Raw genomic sequence first — 25,156 nt, forward strand, 5'->3', positions numbered from 1 at the left:
AATAACTTTCATCACATTTAAGTTAAGTAAATTTTAGGTCTGCAGTATCTGTATGTGTCTAGATGGTTTAGAGAAGTGACCATTTTTATAGGAGACCCCCTTAATCTGGGTGTAAAATAATTACCACAAATAATACATATAAGAAAATTAGCTTATGGGAAAACCACAGGATCCTGGGGAAAATAAGACAAAATGAGCAACATTGGGAAAATGACTCACTGAAAATTTGGAATATAAAAATTTGCAGATATTAGAATTGACAGATAAAGAATAATAATCAAATTTCTCAAAATAAAACTTGTTAAAACTTTAACAAGACATGCTCAGGAAGATTTGAAAAACAATCAACTAGCACCTCTTGAAATAAAGATTTTAAAAGGTAAAATTAAAAACAAATGCAAAAAATTACATCAGACTGCAAACGGCATAGAAGATCATTAATAAGCTGCAACACGCAGTGAAGGAATAGCATTGAATGCAGGCAGAGACTAGTGTGGAATATAGAGGTAGAAAGAGAGACTCAAATATATGGGTTGGGTGGAAGGATCGACATACATCTAATAGAATTTCATAAGGTGAGGATGGAGATAAAAAAAGGCAAAATAAATAATTTGCACAACTGATGAGAGACTCAGTTCAGAGGTTTAGAAAGGCCCCTATGAAAACAAACATAAAAAACAAAAACCAATACCTAAATATATCATACAAAAAAAATTAAAGTGGTGCCCTGGTCAGTGTGGCTCAGTTGGTTGAAGCACTGTCCAGTATACCCAAAGGTTGTGAGTTTGATTGCCAGTCAGAGCACATATGTAGGTTGTGGGTTTGATCCGGGTTGGGGTGCATATGGGAGTCAACTGATTGAGGTTTCTCTCTCACATCAATGTTTGTCTCTCTCTCTCCCTCCCTCTCCCTTTTTCTATAAATCAATGAACATGTCCTCATGTGAAGATTTTTAAAACTTGATGTGGCAACTGATTTCACAAAGCAACAATAAATTTCAAAAGTCAATGAAATAATATATAGGAAGTACTGAGAAAAATTAACTGTTAACCTTAAATTGTGTACAGTGAAAAATTATTGTTTATAAACTAAGGCAAATCGAAAACACACAAATTAACAAAACGCTGAGAGATTTTAATTACACAAGATGCTCATTAAAAAGAAAAAAAAGAAACTTCTAAAAGATATACCTCAAGAAAAATAAAAATGACACCATATGAAAGGAACAAAGAACAAGGTAAACGGTCAAACATACAGGTGAATCTTATTTATAGTAACTGTAAAACAAAAACTGTTTTCAGGAACCATGAAGAAGGCAAAGCTGAGGGAACGTACCAGACAGCAGCAGCATACAGTCTGGGCAGACCAGAGCTAATGATCCTGAGGCCCTCTTACTTTTCAGTAGGGCAGAGACAATGCCAACTTATTACAATTTAAAAGCAACATTTCAAAGAATAGAAAGAGGAAATACAACTTCCAAAGTAACCCAAAGAAAAGAAAGGCAAATAAAATGAAGCTGACCTAAAACTATGCCAGAGATGATATAAAAAGGGGGGGGAGGAATGTGACCATAAAACACAATGATAGAAATGTAATCTGTATATCTTAGACATCACATAAAATATTATTTAAAAAATGTTTCCATTATATTATAAAGATGGTCATCTGTGAATTTAAAAATTGCAGTATAATAATTAGATGGGAAAAGTCAATCAAGTAAAAAATTAATCAGAAAAATAAATGGTGTGTTTATATTAATATCAGATAAAATAGACTTTGAGAAAATAAAATATATTTTGATGAAATTTTCAAATAACCAGGATGATATAATAATATATACATAAGTTTTGACAAAGTTATAAGGAGCTAGCATCCACTATTTGAATACAAGATATTCATGCATTTATATCAGTCCTGGGAAGATTTATCAGACAAATCTCAGTGGCATAGGATATTTGGACCACACTATTAACAACCATGATTTAGCATCTGGCAGAAATATGTATAATAAAGGAAAAATATTCATTGTAATTTAAAAATTAAATATTTATGAATATTGATTATGCTACACCATAAAACAAGTCTAAACACATTTTAAAATTTCAGTATCTGGTGAATAAAAATAAATTAGGAATTTATTACAAAATAATTATAATTGTACTCTTTAATAATGTCACAGATAAGAAATTAAGATGATATAAAAATATAAAATACTAAGAAATATCAAAATTCAATACCTAGACATAAAATACATTAAAATGCACATTAGAAATTCTCTTGAATAACCAGATTGGTGTGGCTCAGTGGTTGGGCATCAGCCCATTCACTAGGAGGGTGCTGGTTCGATTCCCAGTCAGGGCACATGCCCAGGTTGTGGGCCCAGTCCCCAAGGAAGGCATGCAAGAGGCAGCCAGTCGATGTTCTCTCTCATCGATGTTTCTGTCTCTCTCTTTCTCTCCTCTGCTCTCTCTCTAGGATCAATAGAGAGGAAAAATTGAAAGAAAAAAAAAATCTCCTGAATATAATAAATCAGATATGAACAAATGGAAAGAAGCAAGTTTAGAAAATAATGCTGAGCAGATGGAGGAAAACAATTAATAATACTGAAGATAGAAATCTAGAAATAATGCAGATGGAAGAAGAGATTTACAGATAAAAAGTGAAAAAAAAAAAAAAAAACTCTGAAATTATCTGATTCTGTTAGAAAGAGTAAGTGAGACTGGTAAGTATATCAAAAGAAGAAAAGAGAGAGAAAGGAACCGAGAGCCTAGTCAACAAACAGTTGATGAGAGATTTTCAAACCCATGGAAAGAGCTAGGTCCCCAATTCTAGGAATCAGATGAAACATTTAATTATCTCAATGCAAAAAGGTGTTCTCCAAGGCACATTATAGTAAAACTGTCAAAAATTAATGACAAAGAAAAACATTCTCAAGGCAGCTAGGGAAAAGAAGACAGTAGTAACCTATTAAGAAAATCTTAGATTATCACCGGATTTCTCAGGGGAAACCCTACAAGTTAGAAGTGGAATCAAATGTTCAAACTACTGAAAGAGAAAAATTACCAGCCAAGAATAGTATATCTAGCAAAATTATCCTTTAGGTGTGAAGGAGAAATAAAAACTTTTCCAGACATAGAGAAGCTGAGGGAATTTACCACCAGAAAAACTAGTTTACAGGACATGCTCAAGGGGATTATTCCACCTGAAACAAAATACAAGAAGTTACAAAACTGTAAGTAAAATTACTAAAAGACAGACAGAAGCAGGATATCAGAACCTCTTTTCAAAATAGTGTTCTATACCCTTAAATATCACATAAAGGTTAAAGGAGTAAAAATATTAAAAAGAGAGAAGGAGAAGACAGTAAGTAGTGCAATTTGCAGCATAAATAGCAGTAATTTCTGACAACAGAAACATAAATGGGAGGAGGTGAAGGTCTAAATTTGCAAAGGGGAACAGAGATAAGATGCATTCAGAAGAGAAAACACTACTGTATATGTAAGTTTTTTCCAATAAACTTAATGGTAACCACACATAAAAAACAAATCCAAAACTGAGCTGAGACACATAACTTCCAAAAAGAGAAAAATAAATAAAGAATACCACCAAACTAAAACAACAGATAGAAACACATGGGGAAGGAAATAGTGGAGATACCAAGCTACCAGAAAACAAAAGATAAATTGGAAATAGGGAATCCTCATACATCCAAAATGACCCTAAATGTAAATAGACTAAACTCACAAATTAGAAGGTACAGAGTAGCAGATTGAGTAAAATACCTTTATATAATAATACCATCAAAGTTACCACTTCATTTAAATTTTGCAAAAACAAAGAAAGAAACAAATACCCAACTATATGCTTCTCTCAGAAGACATATCTTGTTTGCAAAGACAAACATTTCAAAGTAAAAAGGTGAAAGTGCTTTTCCAAACAAATGGCATCCAGAGAAAAGTGAGTGTAATCACACTTATACCTGACAAACTAGATGGACATTTTATAATTAGTATGGGGACGTTACTTTAAGAAGACAACACCTCTCAAAGAATAGAAAGAGGAAATACAACTTCCAAAGTAACCCAAAGAAAAGAAAGGCAAATAAAATGAAGCTGTCCTAAAACTATGCCAGAGATGATATAAAAAGGGGGGGTGGGGTGGGAAATGTGACCATAAAACACAATGATAGAAATGTAATTTGTATATCTTAGACATCACATAAAATATTATTTAAAAAATGTTTCCATTATATTATAAAGATGGTCATCTGTGAATTTAAACATTTTTATAACAAGATATATAAACCTAATCATGACACACTGAAATATATAAAATAACCACTAACAGAACTAAAGACAGAAAACAACAAAAAACACAGTCATGGTAGGGGACCTAAATATTCCCATTGGCAGTTATAGATGGATCACCCAAACAGAAAATCAATAAATATCAGCCTTAAATGACATATTGGACCAAATGGACATAATTAGCATTTACAGAGCCTTTCATCCCAGAACATCAGCTTGTACATTCTTCTCCAGCACACATGGCACATTCTCAAGAATAGACCATATATAGGGACAAAAATCTAGCCTCAACAAATATAAGGAGATCAAAATCATACCAAACATATTCTCTGAACACAATGCTTTAAAATTAGAATTTAACTGCAAAAATTAAGTAAAATAAAAAACACACAAATGGGTTAAGATTTACCAATATGACATTTAAAAATGACTGTGTCAAAAATAAATAAAAGGAGAACTAAAAAAAATACAGAGACAAATGAGAATGACAATACAACATCAAAACTTTTGGGAAGCAGCAAAAATAGTAATAAGAGGGAAGTTTATATGATTACCAGTTTATCTCAAGAAAACAAGAAAAATCCCAACTAAACAACCTAACACTATGTTGTAAAGAAGTAGAAAAAGGAGAGCAAAAGCAGCCCAAAATCAACAGAAGAAAGACAGCAATAAAAATAACAGCACAATTAAATGAGTAGAGAAAAGCCTATACAAAAATTAATTCAACACAGAGTGTGTTCTTCAAAAATATTAATAAAATTGACACACCTCTGGCTAGACTCACTGAGGAAAAGAGAGAAAAGACTTAAACAAAATCAGAAGGTTACCACAATACTACAGAAATACAAAGGTCATTCAAAAACACTATGAAAGACTACATATGCCACCAGAAGAAATGGATGAGTTTATAGAATTTCTAACCCTCCTGGACTGAATCACAAAGAACTGGAAAATCTAAATAGATTGATCAACATTGAGAAAATGGAAACCTTTAAAAACCTTCCATAAAGTAAAAGTTCAGGACTAAATGGCTTCACTTGTAAATTTAACCAAATATTTAAAACAAACAAACAAAAAAACATTTAATACTTATTCTTCTCTAATTCTTCCAGAAAATGGAAGAAGAGGTAATAGTTCCTAACATATTTTATGAGGCCAACATAATCCTGATACCAAACCCCAGCAAGAATAACACACAAAAAAGAAAACTACAGATCAATACAAATGCAAAAATCCTAAACAAATTACTAGCAAGTTTAATACAACAATACATTATAAAAATAACCCATTGCAATCAAGCGGGGTTCATTCCAGGACACAAGGATGGTTTAGCATATGCAAATCAATCAATGTAACACACCATATTAACAAAACAAAGGATTAAAATCATATGATCTTATCAATAGATGCAGAAAAAACATTTGACAAACTGTGGCGTCCATTTTTATGATTAAAATACTCAATAAAATGCATGTAAAGGCAATAATATATGACAAACCCCAGGTAATATTACACTCAATGGTGAAAAACTGAAAGCTTTTTCTCTAAGATTAGGAACAGACAAGGATAATCACATTCACCACTGTTATTCAACATAATGCTGAGGGTCCTATCCAAAGCAACCAGGCAAGAGAGAAATAAAACACATTCTAATGGGGAATGAAGAAAAATTGTCACTTTTTGCAGATGACATGATTCTTTATATAAAAAAAACTGTAAAGAGTCCACCAAAAAACTATTAGAAACAAAAAACAAATACAGTGAAGTTGCAGGATACAAACAAAATCAATATTTAAAAATGAAATTTTATAAAAAGAAATAAAAAAAAATCCCATTGCAATCGCAGCAGCAACAACAAAATACCTAGGAATAAACTTTAAACAATAATGTGAAGAACCTATACAATGGAAGTGACGGGAAAATTATTAAAAGAATTGAAAAAGACAAAAAAATGGAAAGATATTTTATGTTCATGAATTGCACGAATCAACATAGTTAAAATGACCATATTATCCAAAGAAATATACAGATTTAATACACTTTCCATCAAACTCTTAATGGTATTTTTTAAAAATAGAACACAAATGATCAGTTTTATAAGGAACCATAAAAAAGTCATGAATAGCCAAAGCAATTCTGAGAGATAAGAACAAAGACAGAGGTATCGCATTAGCTTGTCCTTGACTTCAAATTATATTACAAAGTAACAATAATTGAAATAGTATAGTATTGGCAGAAAAACAGACACACAGACCAATAGAACAAAATTGAGAGCCCTGAAATAAGCACACATTTATATACAGGCAAATAATTTTTAACAAAAGATCCAAGAACATACAATGAAAAAAAAAAAATCTCCCATAAAAGTTGGTGGTAAAATTGGAAAGCCACATGTAAAAGAATGAAGCTAGGCTGCTGTGTTTTCCCATATACAAAAATTAACTAAAACTTTATCAAAGGCCCAAATATAAAACCTGTATCAATAAATTACATAGAAGAAAACAAAGCTTCTGCACAGCAAAATAAACTGTCAACAAAACAAAAAGTCAAACAACCAAATGGGAGAAGATTTTTGCAAACAACACTTCTGTTAAGGGGTTAATATTTATACAGGGTGGGCAAAAGTAGGTTTTATAGTTGTGAGTATGTGAAACAGAGTTTATTCTTGTATTATTTTTTCTTATATTATATATTTGTCCATATGAACACCTGTAAACCTACTTTGATCTACCCCTCTATAAATAGAAGATATACAACTCAACAACAAAAAATCCAAATTAAAAAATGGGCAGGGAGAACCAAAAAATGGCGGCGGAGTGAACAGAGCTACACAGACCGTCTCCCAGAACCAAACTGGAATTACAACTATAACACAGGCAAATCGACGGGAAAAACCAACAGAAAAGCAGCTTGCGAGGACCAGACAACGAGGGACACCGACTCCATCCCGGTAGGCTTGCGAAGGCGCGAGAGGGGGCTGGGAGCCCACGGTCAGCAGCTCGGCAGCGGCCTCAGCTGGGAGCAGCGCCCTCGGGTCACACTCCCAGGCGGCTCCACAGCGCAGCCGGGACAGAGGCTGAAACAGCCACAGCCACTCACCTTGGGCTCCGGAGGAGGGAGGGCGGACTGGACTGGAACTGAGTCGGGACACTCGGGGTTTGGAGGGCGCTCAGAGCTTTGGCTGAGTGCAGCCACTCAGGACGGTGGCCGTATTGCTCCTTCCCAGGGCTCTGAGGAGAGGCAGCAGCCCCTCCCTCGGAGATCCAACCCCACCCTGTGGGCCATTGAAGTGCTAATTGAGGCTCACTAATGACCAGCATCTGCCCCACCCTCGTGAAAGCCCCTTGGCTGAGCACCAGAGGGAGTTTTTCAATCAACTGACAACCCAAAACGCATCAAGTAACCTAGACTGCTAGCCTCCAGGCAAAAAGCTAGAGGATAACGGTACATTTCCTGGGCTGGCAACTTTAACCAGGAAAGTAAGACTTGACAGTGGTGTTCAACGTGGGTCCTCCCTTGCTCATCTAATCACAGGAGAGGGAGCCACAAACAGCAGAACACCAACACCCACAGGGAGAACTTCACAGGCTCCATAGCCCACAGTGATAGCCAAAATGGTGAAACACAGAAACAGAAGCCAAATGAAAGAGCAAGACACCTCCACCGAAGATGAGATCAATGCAGAGCAATTAGGCATGTTAACAGAGCTAGAATTCAGAGCCATGATCTTGAGGAAGCTGAACAGCATGAGTAAGGACATAGAGACACTGAAAATAAGCCAATTGGAAATTAAAAACCAACAAGAAGAGATAAAAAATGACATATCCGAAATGAAAAACACATTGGAAGGTTTAAAAAGCAGAGTAGGGGAAGCTGAGGACCGGATCAGTGAATTAGAAGACAGGGTAGAAAAAATCAACCAATCAGAAAAACAAAAGGAAAAAACTATTAAAAAACAGGAAGACAGCTTAAGAGAACTATGGGACAACTGGAAACGTAATAATATTCGCATCATAGGAGTCCCCGAAGAAGAAGAAAATGAGCAAGGGATAGAAAATATATTCAAAAAAATAGTGAGAGAAAACTTCCCTAATTTGGTGAAGGAAGAAGGCATTCAAGTTCAAGAAGCACAGAGAGTCCCAAGTAAGAAGAACCCAAACAGGCCCACACCAAGACACATAGTAATTAAAATGCCACAAATTAAAGACAAAGAGAGAATCCTAAAAGCAGCAAGAGAGAAGCAACAGGTAACCTACAAAGGGAACCCCATAAGGCTCTCAGCTGACTTCTCACAAGAAACACTACAGGCCAGAAGAGAATGGCATGAAGTAATCAAAGTCATGAAAAACAAGAATCTGAATCCAAGACTACTCTACCCAGCAAGGCTATCATTCAAAATAGAAGGTCAAATAAAGAGCTTCCCAGACAAAAAAAGGCTAAGGGAATACATTAGCACCAAACCAGCACTGCAAGAAATGTTAAAAGGACTGCTGTAATTAGCAGTAGAAATGGGAAGAAAAATAGAACCACACTAAACAAAAATGGCAATAAATAAGTACATATCAATAATCACCTTAAACGTTAATGGATTGAATGCTCCCATAAAGAGACACAGAGTAGCTGATTGGATAAGAAAGCATGACTCATCTATATGTTGTTTACAAGAGACCCACCTCTCAACAAAAGACTCATATAGGTTGAAAGTGAAGGGATGGAAAAAAATTTTCCAAGCAAATGGAAAGCAAAAAAAAGCTGGGGTAGAAATTCTCATATCTGATAAAATAGATTTCAAAATGAAGACCATAACTAGAGACAAAGATGGCCACTACATAATATTGAAAGGATCTATCCAACAGGAAGATATAACCTTGATAAACATATATGCACCCAATATAGGAGCACCAAAATATATTAAAAATCTTCTGGAGGACTTCCAAGGAGAAATCGACAACAATACAATCATAGCAGGGGACTTCAACACCCCATTGACAGCACTGGATAGATCCTCTAGGCAAAAAATTAGCAAGGAAACAGAGACTCTAAATGAAGCACTAGACCAAATGGATTTAATAGATATCTACAGAGAATTACACCCCAAAACTACAGAATACACATTCTTCTCAAGTGCACATGGGACATTCTCAAAGATAGACCACATGATAGGACACAAATTAAATCTCTACAAGTTCAAGAAGATTGAAATCATATCAAGCATCTTCTCAGATCACAATGGCATGAAACTAGAAATCAATTGCAACAAGAACATGCAAAGACATTTCAACACATGGAGGTTAAATAGCATGTTATTAAACAATGAATGGGTCACCGAGGAGATCAAGGAAGAAATTAAAAACTTCCTGGAAACCAATGAAAATGAACACACAACAACACAAAATCTATGGGATGCAGCAAAAGCAGTTCTGAGAGGGAAGTTCATAGCACTACAGGCCTACCTCAAAAAACAAGAAAAATTTCTAATTGACTGTCTAACCTCACAACTTAAAGAATTAGAAAGCAAACAAAAAGAAAACCTCAGAGCAAGTAGAAGGAAGGAAATAGTAAAGATCAGAGCAGAAATAAATGACATAGAGACCAAAAAAACAATTCAAAGGATCAATGAAACAAAGAGCTGGTTTTTCGAAAAGATAAACAAGATTGACGGACCCTTAGCTAGACTCACCAAGAAACAAAGAGAGAGAACCCAAATACACAAAATCAGAAATGAAAGAGGAGAAGTAACAACCAATACCACGGAAATACAAAAGATCGTTAACAACTACTATGAACAACTATATGGCAACAAATTCGAAAATCTAAGCGAAATGGACAAATTTCTAGAAACACACAGTCTCCCAAAACTATTTCCGGAAGAGATAGAAAACTTGAACAGACCAATAACAACCAAGGAAATTGAAGAGGTAATCAAGACTCTCCCAGCAAACAAAAGCCCAGGCCCAGATGGTTTCACGGGGGAGTTTTACCGAACATTCAAAAAAGAACTAACACCCATTCTCCTCAAACTATTTCAAAAAATTCAAGAAGAAGGAAGACTTCCAAACACGTTCTATGAGGCCAGCATAATTCTAATTCCAAAACCAGAAAAAGACACTATGAAGAAAGAAAACTACAGGCCAATATCCCTGATGAACACAGACGCCAAAATCCTGAACAAAATATTAGCAAATCGGATCCAGAAGTACATCAAAAAAATTATTCACCATGACCAAGTGGGATTCATTCCAGGGATGCAAGGCTGGTACAATATTCGCAAATCAATAAACGTGATACACCACATCAACAAAATGAAGAATAAAAACCACATGATCATATCAATAGATGCTGAAAAAGCATTCGACAAAATCCAGCATCCATTTCTGATAAAAACGCTCAGCAATGTAGGAATAGAGGGATCATATCTCGACATAATAAAGGCCATATATGAATGACCTACAGCCAACATCATACTCAATGGACAGAAACTAAAAAAATTTCCATTAAGAACAGGAACAAGACAGGGATGTCCACTTTCGCCACTCTTACTTAACATTGTACTGGAAGTCTTAGCCACAGCAATCAGACATGAAGAAAAGATAAAAGGGATCCAAATTGGAAAGGAAGAGATGAAACTGTCATTATTTGCAGATGACATGATATTGTACATAGAAAACCCTAAAGACTCCATCAAAAATCTATTAGACTTAATAAATGAATTTGGCAAAGTAGCAGGATACAAAATTAACGTCAAGAAATCGACGGCATTCTTGTACATCAATGATGAACTCACAGAAAGAGAAACTGAAAAAACTATCCCATTTACCATTGCGCAAAAAAAATTATGATACCTAGAAATAAACTTAACCAAAGAAGTAAAGGACCTATTTGCAGAAAACTACAGGTCATTGAAAAAAGAAATAGAGGAAGATATAAAAAAGTGGAAGCACATACCCTGTTCATGGATTGGAAGAATTAACATCATTAAAATGTCCATACTACCCAAAGCAATCTATAGATTCAATGCAATCTCCATCAAAATACCAATGACATATTTCATAGAACTAGAACAAATACTTCAAAAGTTCATATGGAACCAAAAAAGACCCCGAATAGCCACAGCAATCTTGAAAAAGAAGAACAAAGTAGGTGGGATCATAATACCAGATATCAGGTTATACTACAAAGCGACTGTAACCAAAACAGCCTGGTACTGGCACAAGAACAGGCATATAGACCAGTGGAACAGAACTGAAAACCCAGAAATGGACCCAAGGCAATACGCTCAATTAATATTTGACAAAGGTGGCAAGAGCATACAGTGGAGTAAAGACAGCCTCTTTAATAAATGGTGTTGGGAAAATTGGACAGCTACATGCAAAAAAATGAAACTAGACCATCAACTTACACCATACACAAAAATAAACTCAAAATGGATAAAAGACTTAAATGTGACCCGTGACTCCATAAAAATTCTAGAAGAAAATGTAGGCAACAAAATTTTGGACATCATACGCAGCAGAATTTTCACTGATACATCACCTAAGGCAACAGAAATAAAGGAGAAAATGAACACATGGGACTACATCAAACTAAAAAGCTTTTGCACAGCAAAAGAAACAATCATCAAAATGGAAAGGCAACCCACTGTATGGGAGAACATCATTGCCAACGATGTATCAGATAAGGGGTTAATTTCCAATATATATAGAGTGCTCATACAACTCAACAAAAGGAAGACAAAGAACCCAATTAAAAAATGGGCAGAGAAGCTGAATAGACACCTCTCCAAAGAGGACATACAAATGGCCAAGAGACATATGAAGAAATGCTCAACATCACTAATCATCAGAGAGATGCAAATTAAAACAATGAGGTATCACCTCACACCTGTCAGAATGGCCGCCATCAACAAATCATCAAACAACAAGTGTTGGCGAGGGCGTGGAGAAAAGGGGACTCTAATACACTGCTGGTGGGAATGCACACTGGTGCAGCCGCTATGGAAAACAATATGGTGCTACCTCAAAAAATTAAAAATTGAACTTCCATTTGACCCAGTGATCCCACTGCTGGGAATATACCCTAAGAAGCCTGAAACACCAATCAGGAAGAATATATGTACCCCCATGTTCATAGCAGCACTATTTACAATAGCTAAGATCTGGAAACAGCCCAAGTGTCCACCAGTAGACGAATGGATAAAAAAGCTGTGGTACATATACACAATGGAGTACTATGCAGCGGTAAGAAAGAAAGATCTCTTATCCTTTGAGACGACATGGAGGGACCTGGAAAGTATTATCCTAAGTGAAAGAAGCCAAGCAGAAAAAGACAAATACCACATGATCTCACTTATATACGGAATATAATGAACATAACAGTCTGAGGAATACAGTAGACCCAGACACATGGAAGTAGGGCACAGACTGACATTCCTCAGAAGAGGGGATGGGGGGTGGGGGGGTGGGAAGAGATAAACCACAGAACTTATATGCATGTATGCATGACCAATGGACATGGACAACTAAGCCGGGGACAGGGTGGAGGGGGGGTAGGGTGGGGGGTGCCAATGGGGTAAAAAGCTAAAATATCTGTAACAAAAAAAGAAATAAAAATTCATATAAAAAAATAAATAAATAAAAAAATAAATAAATAAAATAAAATAAAAAATGGGCAGGGACCTGAACAGACACTTCTCCCAAGAAGGCATACAAATGGCCAACAGACATATGAAAAGATGTTCAATTGCATTAGTTATTACAGAAATTCAAACCAAAGCTACAATGAGATACCACCTCACACCTACTAGAATGGCTATTATCAACAACACAAGTCATAACATGTGTTGGGGAGGTTGTGAGGAAAGCAAAGCTTCATTCACTGCTGGTGGGAATGTAAGCTGGTACAGCCACCTCAGAAAATAGTATGGAGGTTCCCAAAATATTTAAGAATAGAGTTACCATATAATCCAGCAATCCTTCTTTTGGGTATCTAGCTGAACATGTTGAAAACACTTATTCTCAAAGATATAAGCACTTGTATTTCATTGCAGCATCATTTACAGTGGCCAAGACATGAGGACAACGAATGTATCCTTGGATAAAGAAGATGCAGTACATATACACAATGGAATACTACTTAGCCATAAGAAAAGACGAAGTACCACCATTTGTGACAACACTGATGGACCTTGAGGATATCATGCTAAGTGAAATAAGTCAGACAGAAAAAGTCAAGAACCATATGATTTCACTCAGATGTGAGTTATAAAACTAAAAGCAATAAACAAGACAAACAAAAACTCAGACACAAACAACAGTCCGGTCGTTACCAGTAAAGTGGGGGTGGGGGGAGCAGATAGTAAAAAGTAAAAGGGTTCAAATATATGGTGATGGATGATCTGACTGGGTGATAAATACAGTGCAATACACAGATGATGGATTATAAAATTATAAACTTGAAGCCCATTTCATTTTATTACCAGTGTCACTCCAATTAATTTAATTAACAAAAAAGAATTCCATCATACCAACTCTCAGGCTATAATATTTCTCTCCATGAAGACTACCTGTTCTCCCATGCTAGTTCTCATGTTTATTTTCTTTGTATTCTTTGCTAAATTATTTCACATATCTTTCTCTTCTTTTATCAATTTCAAATGGCTGCTTAAGGCTACAAGAATTTTAAGCCTTGAGGTCACCATAAATACATACTCCAGCAGTGATGTGCCCCTGAGTAAATGACCCCACTGGTCCAAGGGGCAGTTTCCTCAGCTACAAAATGGAGATAAAAATAGTATCTTCCTAATAAGTGATGCTGTGAGGATTTAATGAGGTTATGTTTCCAAGAGATAAGCACAGTGTTGACACATGGGAAGGTCTCACTAAACATCAGTTTTTACTATATTGTGGATGGTGATCAATATGGAAGCATAGACTGGGCCAAGAGCATGAAAAGAATTGATCAAATTAGTGAAATAACTGATTGGTTAAGGAAAGGAAAATGCATTAGCTCAGGTGGTTTTCTGAATTATTGTATATCCGAGAGATTCCTGGTTGTTAGTTTGACTTTTTAGGCTTGCCAACTTTTGCTGGGTTGTTTTGCACACCTTACGGTTTCTTGGAAGACTGTTCTAGCCACGAGGAGGAGCACAGTGTGTCCCCTCTACACGACCATAGCTGACAGTAAGACCAGGAAGTGATGACAGTGCTTAGTCCACTGGAAAGAAAGAGAAATTCTTCCACAGATCACTGTAATCCCCCAAATTAGAAACTTGACCATGCAGCCAGAAGGTTCAAAAAGGCCTCTGCTTGTCAGCCCAGGGCAGCCTGGCTGGGTTTCACGCAGGGTGTCACTCTGAGCTTCTCTTGTGCCACAGGCTGGCATGTTGCTCCTGTCCTGACTCAAGAAACCACTCACGACCATCTGACTCATCAGAACCTCTTCCTGCAGCTTCTTGGTGCAAGTTCTTTCCATTAAGATCTAGCCAATGATAAAACTTATAACCAACAGTTATTAAACATATACTAGGTGTCCATTGTTATGTTATTATATGATGCAAGAGCCCTATAAGGTGCATAGACCTGTTATCCCTTTTTTTTATAGAGGAGGAGACCAGGTGGTGACATTTGGGTAAATTGCCCAAGATCATATTTCATAGGTAGCAAAATGCAAACCCAAGCTTCATGGCTCCAAAGTTCTCATTCTTAACTGCTGGATAATGGAATCGGCAGATCCAAGTCTACATAATTGAATTAAGATTGGTATTCTAGTTAACAGGTTAAATAAGCGCCTATATAGTATTATATAAGGCTGAGCAGGTTGATGAGCGGCAGTACTAGGAGTCTGGAGCGCGAGTACAGCTGCACCGTGTGGCTGCAGGATGACAGCGAGTACACCTTCACCATCCAGAATATTTTTATCACTTCAAAAAAGAAACCTTGTGGGGGATTCCAAAATGGTGGCGGAGTGAACGGAAGCTACACAGACCGTCTCCCAGAACCAAACTGGAATTACAACTATAACACAGACAAATCGACGGGAAAAAGCAACAGAAAAGCAGCCTGGAGGACCATATAACCAGGGACACTGACTCCATCCCTGTAGGCTTGCGAAGGCGCGAGACGGGGGCTGGGAGCCCACGGTCAGCAGCTCGGCAGCGGCCTCAGCTGGGAGCAGCGCCCTCGGGATACACTCCCAGGCGGCTCCACAGCACAGAGCTGGGACAGAGGCTGAAACAGCCACAGCCACTCACCTTGGGCTCCGGCAGAAGGAGGGCAGACTGGACTGGAACTGTGTCGGGACACTCGGGATCTGGAGGGCGCTCAGAGCTTTGGCTGAGTGCAGCCAACCAGGATGGTGGCCACATTGCTCCTTCCCAGGGCTCGGAGAGAGGCAGCAGCCCCTCCCTCAGAGATCCAACCCCACCCTGTGGGCCATTGAAGGGCTAATTGAAGCTCATTAACAACCAGCATCTGCCCCACCCTCGTGAAAGCCCCTTATGCTGAGCACCTGAGGGAGTTTTTCAATCAACTGACAACCCAAAAACCATCAAGTAAACTCTACTGCTAGCCTCCAGGCAAAAAGCTAGAGAATAACAGTACCTTTCCTGGGCTAGCAACTTTAACCAGGAAAGTAAGACTTGACACTGGTGTTTAACGTGAGTCCTCCCTCACTCATGTAAACCCAGCAGAGGAAGCCACAAACAGCAGAACACCAACACCCACAGGGAAAACTTGACAGGCTCCAAAGCCCACAGTGAAAGCCAAAATGGTGAAACACAGAAACAGAAACCAAATGAAAGAGCAGGAGACCTCCACCGATGATGAGATCAATGTGGAGCAATTAGGCATGTTAACACAGCTACAACTCAGAGCCATGATCTTGAGGAAGCTGAACAGCATGAGTAAGGACATAGAGACAGTGAAAATAAGCCAATAGAAAATTAAAGACCATCAAGAAGAGATAAAAAATAAAATATCAGAAATGAAAAACACATTGGAAGGTTTAAAAAGCAGAGTACAGGAGGCTGAGGACAGGATTAGTGAATTAGAAGATAGGGTAGAAAAAATCAATCAATCAGAAAAACAAAAGGAAGAAATGATTTAAAAACAGGAAGACAGCTTAAGAGAACTGTGGGACAACTGGAAACTTAACAATATTCGCACCATAGGAGTCCCCAAAGAAAAAAGAAAATGAGCAAGGGATAGAAAATATATTCAAAAAAATAGTGACAGAAAACTTCCCTAATTTGGTGAAGGAAGAAGGCAATCAAGTTCAAGAAACACAGAGAGTCCCAAGTAAGAAGAACCCAAACAGGCCCACACCAAGACACATAGTAATTAAAATGCCACAAATTAAAGACCAAGAGAGAATCCTAAAAGCACCAAGAGAAAAGCAACAGGTTACCTACAAAGGAAACCCCATAAGGCTCTCAGCTGACTTCTCACAAGAAACAATACATGCTAGAAGGGAATGGCATGAAGTAATCAAGGTAATGAAAAACAAAAATCTGAATCCAAGACTACTCTACCCAGCAAGGCTATCATTCAAAATAGAAGGTCAAATAAAGAGCTTCCCAGACAAAAAAAAACTAAGGGAATACATTAGCACCAAACCAGCACTGCAAGAAATGTTAAAAGGACTGCTGTAATTAGCAGTAGAAATGGGAAGAAAATACAACCACACTAAACAAAAATGGCAATAAATAAGTACATATCAATAATCACCTTAAATGTAAATAAATTGAATGCTCCCATAAAAAGACAAAGAGTAGCTGATTGGATAAAAAAGCATGACTCATCTATATGTTGTTTACAAGACCCACCTCACAACAAAAAACTCACATAGGCCCTGGCCGGTTTGGCTCAGCGGTTAGAGCGTTGGCCTGCGGTCCTGAGAGACCCGGGTTCAGTTACCGCTAGGGTCGCGTACCTCGGTTGCAGTTTGTCCCCGGCCCTGATCGGTTGTGTGGGTGGCAGCTACTCGATGTGTTCCTTTCATGTCGATGTTTCTCTCTCTCTGTTCCTCTCTCTCCCTCCCACTCTACCTGAACAAAAAATGGAAAAATGTCCTCCGGTGAGGATAAAACAAAAACAAACAAAAAAAAAAAAAACTCACATAGGTTGAAAGTGAAGGGATGGAAAAAAATCTTCCAAGCAAATGGAAAGGAAAAAAACCTGGGGTAGCAATACTCATATCTGATAAAATAGATTTCAAAATGAAGGTCATAACTAGAGACAAAGAAGACCACTACATAATATTGAAAGGATCTATCCAACAGGAAGATATAACCTTGATAAACCTATATGCATCCAATATAGAAGCACCAAAATACATTAAAAATCTTCTGGAGGACTTCCGAGGAGAAATCGACAGCAATACAATCATAGCAGAGGACTTCAACACCCCGCTTACATCACTGGATAGATCCTCTAGACAAAAAAATTAGCAAGGAAACAGAGACTCTAAATGAAGCACTACACCAAATGGATTTAATAAATATCTAGAGAGAATTACACCACAAAACTACAGAATACACATTCTTCTCAAGTGCACATGGGACATTCTCAAAGATAGACTACATGATAGGACACAAACTAAATCTCTACAAGTTCAAGAAGATTGAAATCATATCAAGCATCTTCTCAGATCACAATGGTATGAAACTAGAAATCAATTGCAACAAGAACATGCAAAGACATATCAACAAATGGAGGCTAAATAGCATGTTATTAAACAACGAATGGGTTACCGAGGAGATCAAGGAAGAAATTAAAAACTTCCTGGAAACCAGTGAAAATGAACACACAACAACACAAAATCTATGGGATGCAGCGAAAGCAGTTCTGAGAGGGAAGTTCATAGCACTACAGGCCTACCTCAAAAAACAAGAAAAATTTCTAATTGACTGTCTAAACTCACAACTTAAAAACTTAGAAAGCAAACAAAAAGAAAACCCCAGAGCAAGTAAAAGGAAGGAAATAGTAAAGATCAGAGCAGAAATAAATGACATAGAGACCAAAAAAACAACTCAAAGGATCAATGAAACAAAGAGCTGGTTTTTTGAAATGATAAACAAGATTGATGGACCCTTAGCTAGACTCACCAAGAAACAAAGAGAGAGAACCTAAATACACAAATCAGAAATGAAAGAGGAGAAGTAACAACCAACATCATAGAAATAGCAATGACCGTTAACAGCTACTATGAACAACTATATGGCAACAAATTCTACAATCTAAGCGAAATGGACAAATTTCTACATACACACAGTCTCCCAAAACTGCAAGTGATAGAAAACTTGAACAGACCAATAACAACTAAGGAAATTGAAGAGGTAATCAAGACTGTCCCAGCAAACAAAATCCCAGGCCCAGATGGCTTCATGGGGGAGTTTTACCAAACATTCAAAAAAGAACTAATACTCATTCTCCTCAAACTATTTCAAAAAATTCAAGAAGAAGGAAGACTTCCAAACATGTTATATGAGGCCAGCATAATTCTAATTCCAAAACCAGAAAAAGACACTACAAAGAAAGAAAACTACAGGCCAATATCCCTGATGAACATAGATGCCAAAATCCTGAACAAAATATTAGCAAATGGATCCAGCAATACATCAAAAAAATTATTCACCATGACCAAGTGGGATTCATTCCAGGGATGCAAGGCTGGTACAATATTCACAAATCAATAAATGTGATACACCACATAAACAATATGAACAATAAAAACCACATGGTCATATCAATAGATGCTGAAAAAGCATTCGACAAAATCCAGCATCCATTTCTGATAACAATGCTCAGCAATGTGGGAATAGTGGGATCACATCTTGGCATAATAAAGACCATATATGAAAGACCTACAGCAACATCATACTCAATGGACAGAAACTAAAAACATTTCCATTAAGAACAGGAACAAGACAGGGATGTCCACTTTCGCCACTCTTATTTAACATAGTACTGGAAGTCTTAGCCACAGCTATCAGACATGAGGAAAAAATAAAAGGGATCCAAATTGGAAATGAGGAAGTGAAACTGTCATTTTTGCAGATGACATGATATTATACATAGAAAACCCTAAAGACTCCATCAAAAATCTACAAGACTTAATAAATGAATTTGGCAAAGTAACAGGATACAAAATTAATGTCAAGAAATCGATGGCATTCTTGTACACCAATGATGAACTCATGGAAAGAGAAACTGAAAAAACAATCCCATTTTCCATCGCGACAAAAAAATTAAGATACCTAGGAATAAACTTGACCAAAGAAGTAAAAGACCTATTTGCCGAAAACTACAGGACATTGAAAAAAGAAATAGAGGAAGATATAAAAAAGTGGAAGCACATACCCTGTTCATGGATTGGAAGAATTAACATCATTAAAATGTCCATACTACCCAAAGCAATCTATAGATTCAATTCAATCCCCATCAAAATAGCAATGGCATACTACACAGAATTAGAACAAGTACTTCAAAAGTTCATATGGAACCAAAAAAAGACCCTGAATAGCCACAGCAATCTTGATAAAGAAGGACAAAGTGGTTGGGATTACAATACCAGATATCATATTATACTGCAAAGCTACTGTAATCAAAACAGCCTGGTACTGGCACAAGAACAGGCATATAGACCAGTGGAACAGAACTGAAAACCCAGAAATGGACCCAAGGCTATATGCTCAAATAATATTTGACAAAGGTGGCAAGAGCATACAGTGGACTAAAGACAGCCTCTTTAATAAATGGTGTTGGGAAAATTGGACAACTACATGCAAAAAAATAAAACTAGACCATCAACTTACACGATACACAAAAATAAACTCAAAATTGATAAAAGACTTAAATGTGACCCATGAATCCATAAAAGTTCTAGAAGAAAATGTAGGCAACAAAATTTCGGACATCATACGGAGCAGAATTTTCACTGATACATCACCTAAGGCCACAGAAACAAAGGAGAAAATGAACACATGGGACTACATCAAACTAAAAAGCTTTTGCACAGCAAAAGAAACAATCATCAAAATGGAAAGGCAACACACTGTATGGGAGAACATCATTGCCAATGATGTATCAGATAAGGGGTTAATTTCCGATATATATAGAGTGCTCATACAACTCAACAAAAGGAAGACAAAGAACCCAATTCAAAAATGGGCAGAGATGGTGAATGGACACCTCTCCAAACAGGACATACAAATGGCCAAGAGACATATGAAGAAATGCTCAACATCACTAATCATCAGAGAGATGCAAATTAAAACAACAATGAGGTATCACCTCACACCTGTCAGAATGGCCGCCATCAACAAATCATCAAACAATAAGTGTTGGCAAGGGTGTGGAGAAAAGGGGACTCTAATACACTGCTGGTGGGAATGCAGACTGGTGCAGCCACTATGGAAAACAATATGGTGTTACCTCAAAAAATTAAAAATTGAACTTCCATTTGACCCAGTGATCGTGCTTCTAGGAATATACCCTAAGAATCCTGAAACACCAATCAGAAAGAATATATGTACCCCCATGTTTGTAGCAGCACTATTTACAATAGCTAAGATCTGGAAACAGCCCAAGTGTCCATCAGTAGGCGAATGGATAAAAAAGCAGTGGTACATATACAAAATGGAGTACTATGCAGCGGTAAGAAAGAAAGATCTCTCAACCTTTGAGACGACATGGAGGGACCTGGAAAGTATTATCCTAAGTGAAATAAGCCAAGCAGAAAAAGACAAATACCACATGATCTCACTTATATACGGAATATAATGAACATAACAGTCTGAGGAATACGGTACACCCAGAGACATGGAAGTAGGGCACAGACTGACATCCCTCAGAATAGGGGTGTGGTGTGGGGTGGGAAGAGATGAACCACAGAACTTATATGCATGTATGCATGACCAATGGACATGGACAACTAAGCCGGGGGATGGGGCGGGGATGGGGTCGGGAGGGGGGTGCCAATGGGGTATAAAAGGAGAAATATCTGTAACAAAAAAATGAATAAAAAATTTTAAAAAATTAAAGGCACAAATGGATTTTTGTTTCAAATAAGCAAACAAAAAGTAAAATACCATCCATATTTTCTGAAATTCCTATATGCTCAATTATTTACATCAATATCTTAAGACCCTATACACAGCTTTCTGCTTAGGAAGGAAGTGATATGTCTGAAATATGTAATGTGCCAGGTAACTGTACCAGGGCTCCTGAGAGATTCTTGAGCTCATCGAAGTACAAGAACCTCTGTCTGAAGGGATATCTTCAGACTCTGCTTCCACCATCTCCCCACGTATTTGACGCAAACTCTCTCTGTCCTCATTCCTGCACTCAACAGTCACTCTTCCTGGAATCTTACAATATCTCTAATAATTCACCCTTAAAATAAAAATATTAAAAATATTTTTATTGATTATTTGTTTATACTTTCTTTTTTATTTTTATTCATTTATTTTAAACTTAGCTTTATTGTTGACTATATTACAGATGTTTCTCCTTTTTCCCCTATTGACCCCCTCCTCTCCACTCCAGCCCCCTTCCTGCCTTTCCCTACACTACTGTTTGTGTCCATTGGTTATGCAAATATGCATATAAGTTCTGTGGTTTATTTCTTCCCACCCACCCCACCCCCTTTCCATTTGAGGTTTGTCAGTCTAACAACCAATTTGTACTTCTTAATCCCTTCACTTTTTTCACCCATCTCCCCTACCCCTCTCCAATCTGGCAACCAACAAAATGATCTCTGTATCTAAGAGAATGTTTCTGTTCTGCTTGTTCATTTTGTAGATTCAATTGTCAATAGATATGTATTTGTTGTCATTTTGTTTGCTCATATATATTTTTTTTTCTTCAAGAAGACCCTTCAACATTTTATATAATAATGGTTTGGTGGTGATAAACTCTTTTAGCTTTTTCTTGTCTGGGAAAATTTATATGTCCATTGATTCTAAATGATAGCTTTGCAGGATAGAGTAACCTTTGTTGTAGATTGTTGCTTTTCATTACTCTGAATATTTTTTGCCACTCCCTTCTGGCCTGCAAAGTCTCTTTTCAGAAATCAGCTAACAGTCTTATGGGAACTTCCTTGTAGGTAACTAACTGCTTTTCTCTTGCTGCTTTCAAGATTCTCTCTTTGTCTTGAACCTTTTGCATTTTGATTATGATGTGTCTTGGTGTGGGCCTCTTGGGGTTCATCTTGCTTGGGACTCTCTGTGCTTCCTGGACTTGTATGTTTGTTTACTTTACCAAGTTAGAGAAGTTTTCTGTCATTATTGTTTCAAATAGGTTTTCGATTTCTTGTTCTCTTTCTTCTCCTTCTGGCACTCCATGATTGAATTTTGGTACGCTTGAGGTTGTCCCAGAGGCTCCTTACACTATCCTCATCTTTTTTATTCTTTTTTCTTTTTGCTGTTCTGATTGGGTGTTTTTTGCTTCCTTATATTCCAAATTGATGGATTGCTCCTTGACTTTACCTACTCTACTATTGAATCTCTGTAAATTATTCTTTATTTCAGTTAGTGCCTCCTTCATTTCTGAGTGGTCCTTTTGTATGCTCTTGAGGCCTTCATTAAGTTCACTGAAGTTTCCACTAAGTTCATTGAGCATTTTTATAAGCAGTGGTTGGAACTCTGCATCTGTTAGGTTGCTCATCTTTGTTTTGTTTAGTTCTTTTCCTGGAGTCTTGTTCTCTTCTTTCATTTGGGACATGTTTCTTTGTCTCCTCATTTTGGCTGCCTCCCTGTGTTTGTTTCTATGTCTTAGGTAGAGTTACTATGTCTCCTAGGCTTTCTAGGGTGGCCTGTTGTAGTAGGTGTCCTGTAGGGTCCAGTGGTATGGCCTCCCTGGTCTCCCAGCTAGGCCCTCAAGGTGCACCCCTTGTGTAGACTTTACACCCTCTGTTGTAATTGAGTCTTGATTGCTGTTGGCACATCAATCAGAGGGTTTTACTCAGGCTGATCAACTATCCACTGGCCTCTGGCTACCTTGGATGATCAGCTGTGCAGCGGCCCACCACACAGAGCAAGACTTACGTCAACAAGGCTCTGGTACCCACTGAGTTTATTCCTTGAGTGTGTCACCTTGTAGAGGTGGTTGGGTGGTGGTGCTTTGCAGTGTTATGAATCTGTCCACTGGGTGTGCTGGCTCTGTGGCAAGTTCAGCTACTGCCTGTGTTCTACCCAAGGCCTCCGGGCATAAGCTACAAAAGCGGTCTGTAGATGGCTCTTCCTATGCTAGGCTTGGAGGTGCCCAGGCAAAGCCAAGTTGTGAACCAAAGCTGGCTGCTTCTAGTGCCAGGCCTGGGGCAACTTAAGGAGAGGTATGGGGCTCACTGAGGCCAGATGTTGCTTGTTTGAGAGAATTTAGGAAAATCTGAAGCAGGATCCAAGACAGGCCATTCCTCAGATAAAGCAACTGGTAACAGCTTGGGTGGGCCTGGAAGTTGGGTGGGGCAGGACCTCAGGGAATCACCAGGGTGAGGCAAATAGTATGAGCCAGGTTGCTGGACTCCCAGATATGGCTGCCATCTGCTGGCCTCATGGGGGAAGGGTTCACCAAAGGGACAAAGGTCTCTGGCAGCGTGTCTGTCCTGGAGAAACTGCCTCTCCAGCCTTCACCCTAATGCCAAACAAGTCAGTTCTTCCCTGTATGTCTCTGGTGCCTCTCAAGCTGCTTCCCTCCCCCACGCTGGAGCCTGGAGAGTGTGAGTCTGAATAAGTCTGTGCGCGGGCCCTTTAAGAGGAGCTGTCTGGGGATTCAGCAGCCTCAGCCTCCCTCAGCCTCAGTTCCCACTGGTTTTCACAGCTAGACCCTATGAGGTCTTCTCTTCCTGGCACTGGAACCCTTAGCTGGTGGCCTGGTGTGGGAGGGGAACCCCTTACTCCTCAGGGAGGACCGTCCCAGCTGAGGTGTCCTCCTGATTTTTATTCACCACACATGGGTGTGGGCCCAGCCGGTCCATCTCCGCCCCTCCTACCAGTCTGGATGTGGCTTCTTTAATTTCGTAGTTGTAGGACTTCCATTCAGCTTGATTTCAGGCAGTTTTAAATGATTGTTATTCTGTAGTTTAGATGTAATTTTGATGTTGTGGGAGGATGCGATACTGAGTTTACCTACCTGCCATCTTGAGCAGAAGTCTCTTTATTGATTTTTTTTTTTAAGAGAGAGAGAGAAACAGATGTGAGAGAGAAAACATTTATCGGCTACCTCCTGCATGCCCCCTACAGGGGTGCAAACCTACACCCTGACTAGAAATTGGACTGGCTACATTTTGGTGCACAGGATGACACCCAACCAACTGAGCCTTACAGGCTGTGCAAAATCAAACTTCTTTTATCCAGACAAGATGATCTCTGATTTCTTTATTCCAGTCAGCGTCAACCCTGTCTCTCCATCACCTGCGTTGGAAAAATCAGTCCCCCGAATGCTCCCTCCCACTTGAGAACCTATTCCGTCCTATGGACTCTGCGTTTGCGGTGCTCCGGGAAACAGCCCTCCTCTGAGTTCCACTCCTGGGTTTGTCCTTGTTCAAGAGCTCATGGCGACACCATGTTCCCACCTGGCCCAACAGCACCAGCCCCGGGACCGGCTGTGCTGCCAGGCCCCTGTGAGGTCACCCGTCCCCCCATCTTTGCCGCTGTCCACAGCACGACAGCGCTGACTGCACCATCGCTCTGAAGGTGTGAAGCCCCCCCCCCGAAGTTCATTAGTGAGTCTCCCCAGCATGGCTCTTACACACCCCGTACCACCTACTGCGCCTGCCAGATGGGCCCTGACCTTCCTGCCCACCACAGCTCAGGGTTCTCTCCTCGGGGTGTTCTTTCCACTCTCGACACAAAC

Source organism: Molossus molossus, unplaced genomic scaffold (genome assembly GCF_014108415.1).
Source record: "Molossus molossus isolate mMolMol1 unplaced genomic scaffold, mMolMol1.p scaffold_m16_p_12, whole genome shotgun sequence".
In the NCBI taxonomy this organism is placed as follows: Eukaryota; Metazoa; Chordata; class Mammalia; order Chiroptera; family Molossidae; genus Molossus; species Molossus molossus.